Source organism: Typopeltis vanoorti, chromosome 8, assembly GCF_054136105.1.
Source record: "Typopeltis vanoorti isolate ZY-2024b chromosome 8, IOZ_Tvanoo_1.0, whole genome shotgun sequence".
In the NCBI taxonomy this organism is placed as follows: domain Eukaryota; kingdom Metazoa; phylum Arthropoda; class Arachnida; order Uropygi; family Thelyphonidae; genus Typopeltis; species Typopeltis vanoorti.
This window is the reverse complement of record NC_143556.1, coordinates 21,532,528-21,540,906: the sequence shown is the minus strand read 5'-3', so window position 1 is coordinate 21,540,906 and position 8,379 is coordinate 21,532,528. Positions and strand designations below refer to the sequence as shown.

General features: G+C 35.7%; 1 long non-coding RNA gene across 1 annotated transcript; it reads right to left on the bottom strand.

Annotated features, from left to right (window-relative positions):
• Nucleotides 1–1,279: 1,279 nt before the first annotated feature.
• Nucleotides 1,280–7,616, bottom strand: LOC150103817 (uncharacterized). Its single transcript, XR_016548682.1, has 2 exons — nucleotides 7,381–7,616; nucleotides 1,280–1,719 (listed from the first exon to the last, which is right to left on the bottom strand). It is a non-coding gene; the product is annotated as an uncharacterized LOC150103817 (long non-coding RNA).
• Nucleotides 7,617–8,379: the final 763 nt, after the last annotated feature.

The window sequence follows — 8,379 nt, the reverse complement described above, 5'->3', positions numbered from 1 at the left end:
ATAATCTCTATAATGAAAGCATAAATATAGTTTACGACTGATTAGGATCGGATCTAACATTGAAATTGCAATATAAATTTTTATTACTGCAATTATATTATAGCAGGTCATTGCATCCATATTGTAACTATAAATGTCATATGAAAACGAATAAATCAATACCGTATTTACTTGAATATAACTCGCAGTTTTTGTTTTCCCCAAAATTAAAGCTAAAAAATCATGGTGCGAGATATATGCGGAGATTTTTAGGAGGATTTTTAGTTTTCAGAAAAAAAAACTGAAAATGGGGATGGCTTACCAAGAATCCCCTCTTCGTTATAGCTACTTCCGGCCTCCAGAGCGATTTCCTTGTGTGCATTGTCAAAGTCATCTATCCAAGTAGCATCATATTCTTTCCCATTATTCCAAGTAAAAGTTACAAGTAATTTACAAGATTTTAGATACGTAATGAACACTCTTCACGAATGTCTGAGATGTGAAAGCAGAACGTTAAATAGGCAGCAATGGTAGGCCAACAGAGATAGAACAGCTATGAAGATGTGTATATGATTGGTGCGGTATTAACAAAAGATCGCGTTACCAAAACACAAAGTCAAGTCGACATTTTTGAGCTGAAACGCTAATTCTCTTCAACCAAATTCCATAATATGGGAAAGTGTCTTAACAATATTCACATGTCTTAGTTTTAACACATCTACGAATTTTATTGCAGCTTTGTGTTTGAGTTAGTGGGGCACTCACACACATCTAATTAAAAGCAATAGATTTTAGTTAGATACTATGTTTGCTGGTGAAATATATGGTTTTGCTTAAGTCCAAACAGTGTGGTTAATGTGGGAGGGGAAACGCGATTCATTAGTTAGTGGCGTTTTTATACCAGTTGTCTCTAATTGCAGTTGGGGAAGGCATGTTGTTTACCGCGGGGAGCGAGTTATTGTTCTGAAGTGAAAGTGGTTAACCTTTATTTTCGTGTGCGATGTACAGTACATGCAAAACTTTTTCATTTCTTTTTTCATAAAGTAAAATCAGGGTACAGGGTTGTGAGTCATATGCGAGGGCGAGTTATTTTCGAGTAAATACGGTATTTCTGTTTTATTATAAAAGCAATCATCCTTTTTTTTTAAATCTTTCCTTGAGGCGTCGGGGGCCGCATGAAATTGCTTTGGGGCCGCATGCGGCCCGCGGGCCACCAGTTTGACACCACTGCCTAAAGGGATGACTTGGAGTATTCTTTTATATTAGCATAAGCAGTGTGGAATAAAACATTCTCGCATCATCAAATATTTGATAATTTTATTTACAATTACAATAAAATTTCTTCTTCTGCCTGAGAACTGTCAGAACCAAGAGAAAAATTCTAAACTGTGTCTGCTATTTATTTATGTTTAGCTGTCAGTCCACACTTGTCCATGGGTGACGAGATTCAAGCCCACATGGATCCAGATCCGCCACTCTGCTTTAAATCTGTCTTGCCATCTCCGCCACTCTGCTTGAGATCCGTCTTGCCATCTCCGCCACTCTGCTTTGTATCCGTCTTTCCACCTCCGTCATTGGATTTAGGAATCTCATGACGACTTGGAACTGGAGAAATGGAATTTCGATCACTCCTGCTCGGATTAAACACGATCTCTCCCCCATAATTGTCTGATGATTGAATATCTGCGTCGGGTATCTTGGGATCGTTCTTGCTTGACTTGGCCATTGCAAATAATAAAACTAAAAGGAAAGAAAACAAGTTTCCATTTAAAACACATAATGACACAATATTTTCCACAGTTTAGGATTTGAATTTTACTGTTTAAAAAATTATAGTCATGGTAAAATTCACATATTTATTAATTTAAACATCTTAAAATTTGTTTTAATTCATAATTATCATAGTTAGGCGGTGCTGATCTTGAAATCAACTGCATAACTGATTCTGTTTCAGACATTATTACACCTCGTAGTGTTTAGAGATTCGAGTACAGTAATCCCTTGATTAATACCCCCGATTAGTGCGTTTTCGATTAGTTTGTCACTTTTTTTGATACCCAAATTCGATTAGTGCGCCTCTATACATCTTAAAAATAAATGTTACAGATTTTAAAAATTTTCTATCTATACATTTTTATGGCTAACTATTTTAAAAAATCACTCACCAGAATGAAATAATTAGTTATCGATTTAAAACATTTTACAAAGTTATTTCTAATGGCATACTACACTACTTTCATGTACACTATGTTCCAAATTTTTACCTCAAAAATTAATGTCGTCTGCTATAGTACACCCACAGATTTGAGACCCTTCGACACTTCTGCGCATGTCACAAAAAGGAGAATCCATTCCGATAATAGGGTAATCAATCCGTCTTCTGGGATGAGTTGGTTATTATTACACGTCGGAAAATTAACTTCTCTTTTATGATCATTGTAGTTTTTAAAGTGGTAACTATTTTGCTTGTATAACAGTTGGGAAATTTTATCATTTCGCGTGTTGGCGACCAATTCGTACGTCCTTCATTTCTTTCTCCCCTTCAATGATAAAGAGTTAATTAAATCTCATTCTCAAGAATTGAGTGATTCCGACCTGCTAAATTTAAATGCACAGCGGGAAGGTTCCAAAGAATATGAAGACAATTTAATCACTGATACTCAGCCAAAAGAGATTTCACAGAAACAATTTGAAAATATTTTTCGTACAAGCGAAGTTTTTTTAGCAGCAATGCTTTAAGGCTGACCCTGATGAAGAGAGAAGCAGTAAAATTTGCACTAGAGTAGAAGAGGCAATAGGGTCATACCGTCGGTTGTATGAAAAAAAAAAAAAAATGTCCGCCAGCAAAAACAACAAAAACAAAATTCTTCTTCTTAACAAAGAATTGAGCTCAATTCTTTGTTAAGAAGTAGAATAATAAATTTATATTCTGAATATGTTTTATTGTCTTTCAGCTTCATGGTTTTTCTTTAACCAGACCCTGAGACATACTTTAATTCTTTTATGAAAACATTAAGGCTCAAAAAAGAAATTTGAGGAACGAATTATACTTTTACCAATAGATTACTGTATTCGATTAGTGCGTTTTCGATTAATGCGCCTGTTTTAAAGAAAGTATTAGGAGCACTAATCGAGCGATTGCTGTAATTATGGGCGCCATACTTTCGCACCTATGAAACCATTCGCAGCTATGAACTATAACTCGATCGACTATTGGTGAAAAATGAATCAATGTTTTACTGGAATTCAGTCCCACTTACACTCTTTGAATAATAAGAAGGAATTGAGAGAATATGTTTTATTAATTTCATTATTTATCTATTTATTTTAACAAAATGAGCATTTCGTATTCATTATTGTGTTTTAGACGAAGAAGATCATTCTTCTTCTTCTTCTTCGTTAACAAATTAAAGATTTTCAGGGAAAAAATTCCAAATGTGAAGTTAAGAAATGAATTTTCCAGATCATGCTGCAACTGAACTCGGAATTATTTGATAGCGGTGTAGAAATTTGGGTTCTTGGTGTATTAGTTTTTACATACGATTCAGAATTCCTTTTCAGCCGCCTTCATTCTCTTGCTAATTCGTTGGATGTTAATGGCTAAAAAAAAAAAAAATTCACATCTAGCGACTCATAAAAGATTCTTTTTTAAGTTGTCCGCCTGTTAGATCTGATATCTTAAAATTACCTCATTTGTCAGTAAAATATATCAATAAAAATGAATTCTCATTTGGAAATTTTAAGGCAAAACTCCATTTATAATAGCTTTTTTAAATAAAATTTCAATATTTCTTTGTTTTATAAAAAAAAAAAAAAATGCGAGAAGACCTTTCCTGATTGGAAACCATAATTAGCTTTCAATTTTTTTTTTGCAGAGAAATCATTTTAATCCCGCTTGATTAGTCGGCAATATTCAAAAATTCATTTTATTTATTTGAAGGATTTTACAAATCAAGTTACCTGATATATTTAGCATTTCTGACCTGTTCAGTAACACACACACACACACACACACACACACACACACACACACACACACACACACACACACACACACACACACATACACACACAATCATTCCTTTAATTTGTTTCCTTACAGCTAATATCCTTGAAAGAAACTTGTTAATATTTAATCGAAGATCCACCTATAAAGTGGAGCTATTTTGTCTTAATTAATGCTACGTTTTGCTCATTTGTGGACATCCCCCGAGTTTGACATTATCATTAATAAACTTCACTCCAGTTTTGAACTTGGAAAACTAATCAAATACTTTTATGTTCATTACACTTCGTCGTCGACTTACAACCGACTTCCGTTCTGGCTGACAGGTCGAAAGTCGGCCATATATTTATTCGCCTAACATTTTCGACACTTTTTCCAAATTCCCGACATACAATTTTTTGTTACACATTCCCATGCGTTCGAAATATTCTTGATACACTGAAGAATGTTGTACTGCTTCCAAAAGACTCGCAAAATCAGCATTAGAATCTATTGCTTCGATGGCTTGTGCGAATGTCGTTCTGAGGTAGTGAGCCTTGAATGCTGAAATAGCATCCTGATCCATGGGTTGAATGAGAGCGGTTGTGTTAGGTGGCATTAAAACCACCCTAACATCATGTTGAAGGTCGTCCAGATGAGGAGGGTGGCCAGGGGCATTGTCCATAATCAATAAAATCTTGAAAGGGATAACTCTCTCCGCACAATATTCACGAGCCTGGGGAATAAAGCAGTTCATGAACAAGTGTCTTCGAACAGTGCTTGAGTCATCCAAGCTTTAGGGTTTGAACGGTAGTAAACGGGCAGTGTGCTTGTTGATGTGCTTAAATGCACGAGGGTTTTCTGAACGATAAATGAGAAACGGTTTCAGCTTAAAACCCGCGGTATTCCCACCAAGCAACAAAGTCAACCGATCATTAAAAACTTTGAATCCTGGCATCCTTTTTGCTTCTTGGTGTATGTACGTACGATTAGGCATGCGTTTCCATTGCAAGCCGGTTCCATCTACGTTAAATATTTGTTCCAGTAGATAAGTTTCTTCTTTGATTAAAGAGTCGAAACTATCAACGAAATTTTGGGCTTCATCTTCATCTGCACTTCCTGCTTCTCCTGTTACACGTACATTGTGCAAAGCAAATCTTTTTTAAAAACGCTTAAACCATCCAGTACTAGCCTGCAAATCTTCTGCATAATCGTCTCCGGCGCGTGATTTTAAACTCTGAAACAGACTTCTAGCCTTCGCTTGCACTGTGCAAAGGCTCATGGGTGAATTTTTCTGTATTAAATCTTCCATCCACATAAACAACAATTCTTCCATTTCATGGATGAGTCCCTGTCGTTGTTTGGTTAAAATTGTAGACTTTATAGGTGCGGAACCTTTCACAGCTTCCAGAATTCTTTCTTTGTCCTTAAGTATCGTCGTGGAAGGTGATAACTTCAAGTCACGTGTTATCGTATTCACTTTCTTTCCGCCTTCATACTTCTGGATAACTTTCATTTTACACTCTAAATCAATAGATTTCCTTGACTTCTTAGCTGGCGTGTGTAGATGAAGGCATTTTCCTTTTACTAGACATTTCATGGGTAGCATTTCAGTAGAATTTTAATTAATACACCACACGCAACAGATGCTTGAAAGCGACTGAGTGTATGTGAGAGATAGTTATGGTACGCGGGTTATCGTACGATAACTATCGTATCCCATAGTTATCGTACGCGCAGCTGCCTGATTTATTATTAATTTATTCATTAATTTATTATTATTATTTTTGTGGTCGTAAGTGCGGACGGTCGTAAGTCGGCGACAGGTGTATTTTACTTTTCCAAAAGCAAATTTGCGAACTGCAGTCGTGTCATTAGCCGAACATCTTTGAAACAAGTTGTTTATAACATTTTTCACTTAAAAATCCACTAAATAGAGAAATATATTCTAGAAAAAATTTGTGGTAATCCCATATACGAAAGGCATTTGCTGTGAATGACTGAAACCTTAAGGGAAAATAAAAAAACAACAACTTAATATTGGATATGAATACATTAAATGTATTCTTTTAGCCACAAATGGGTGGGAAGCTCGTTCAATAGACATCAGTAGACAGAATGAACAAAGAGAAAAAATATGTTAAGGGTTCAAGTGTTAAAGAGTTGAAGGGCAGGGGGGGGGATCGGAATAGACATTAGATTAGACGGGTTTTAAGAGATTCGGAAGAGTGCAGAAGAATTACTGATGCCAATTATGATGATCACTGCCGTGAATCATGCAGACTTCGTTAGTTCATACATAATTCTATCTCAGTATCAAGATTATCAGAAAAAAATGCAAATCATACGCTTTACATTTGACAGGAATTTAAATAAGCGATTCAAGTCAACGTGTATTATTAATTGTTAAATTAGGGATACGCCGAAGTGGGATTTGGCCAAAGCACCGTAAACCGAATATTCGGGTTTAAATTTGACTGAAGCACTGCCCTTACTATTTAATAACTGTTGGCATGTTAATAAACATACTAAAAGTCGTAGTGGGATTTGCGGCCCTTATAAATAAAATATTGAATACAATATATAAAATAAATAAATAAAGAAGATATTGGAAGTTCGTCGAGGGAAAAAAGCTGCAATATACAGGACTTTTTAAAAGGCACGATCTAACACGAAAAATGGTTCTTATATTCTTTAAGTCATTCCACGACACTCGTGAAGAGACACCTTGTATCGCTTCGCAACTGGAAGTCACCTGACTGGAAGGGAGAAGAAACGGAAGTGATGTACAATAGACGTCATTGTGACGCACGTTCTTTAGAGGACGAGATGCATCTGGAATAAGAAGAAATACAGCTGACATATAGCTGTCTTAATTGCTATAAACGTTTATAAAACTCAATTAGGTTACGTTAGGAGGAGGAATGCATCTCACTGGTACCTACCCTAACCTAACCAACCCAACCTAACCTAACCTAGCCTAACCAACCTACATTACCCTAACCTAATCAACGATCTGGCGCAAGTTCCCGTACGAGAGACGGGAACCGCTAAAAGCTATCGCCGGGCAGTTTTCGTCGCTGAGACGCCAGCAAAGCTGCATGTCACGGCGACGTCACCTCGGCGTCGCATCCGGTTGTTGCCATGTTAACGCACCGTCCGTTGGTCCGATTTTTGAAATGGATTTTAAAAAAAAAGACATTATGAGCGGCAATTTTTATGTGTTGCGTCGTAATTATCGAAAGGGAAGAAATTGTCTTATATGGTATTCTTTTCGGATATCGAGAAGAATGACCCAAAAGAAATTATAGCCCGAAAAATGTACGGCAGTTTGTTTATAAATACTGGATTGCATTAGCTAAAACAAATTAAAAAATAATCTAAAACGCACATTCTTTTTTTCGGTATAAGCTTACCTTTAATTCTTTAGCTTATGGTTGTAGATTGTTGTTCTCTCTTCTCTCTCTCTTTTATCAGAAATATTTCGAATTTAATAATTAACCAATGAAATACAACTTCAACGTTCCTAACGATGATCTGAGCGATGTCAAATCCTGCTCTGCATTCTTCTCCTTTTAAAGGTGAAACTAACAACTCCCAATTGACATCACAAATAAACCAACGAATTGCCGCTGTTTCCTCGTACGGCAGTTATCTCATAACACCAAGTAAGCAGAAAATGAAAGTAAATTCTGTAAACAAAGTAGACGAGGAACTTGGATGAAAACTATAGATGGCAGCACAAACGTATCTTTCTAGCTGTGAATTAAAAAAATATAAATAGCAACATATAATTCGACAAGGATTAATTATAGATCCTGGAGTTCGTTAATTTTTTCTTTTCTAAATTTTTCTATTTCTCAAAAACACTCTTGTCTAGAATTAAGTAAAATTTAATAAATAGAAAAAGGGAACAAAATAAGTATCTTCGAATTCAGGATTTCATTATGATATGCATAATGAATAACTATATTATTTTATATACTTATTTATATTACTTATTAAAAACATATTTATGTATTTATATATAAGAAAAAAATTAATGGAATAATTACGTTTCGTTAGATACCTCACCAATTCTTCTTTACCGAATGTATTAATATTGCAATATGCATGCACAGTATGATAAAGATTGGGAATCAATCGACCGTGAGATGCGGTGATTTATTCATTCAATCCAATTCCCTTGGAGGGTAATGGATGGCAGTGCAGTAGCCGATGACGCTTTAACTGAGGCCCGGCTATTGCCGTTACCTAGCCATGACTAGAGATTTTAGCTCAATAACACCCATCCACACAGATTTTCTTCATTCAGATGACCGGATAAAGAGTCAAGGACTCAGTCCATCGCCCAGTTCTTTTAAGAACAGTATGATAACATACAAAACAGTGAGGTGAGATGCGGTGATTAATAC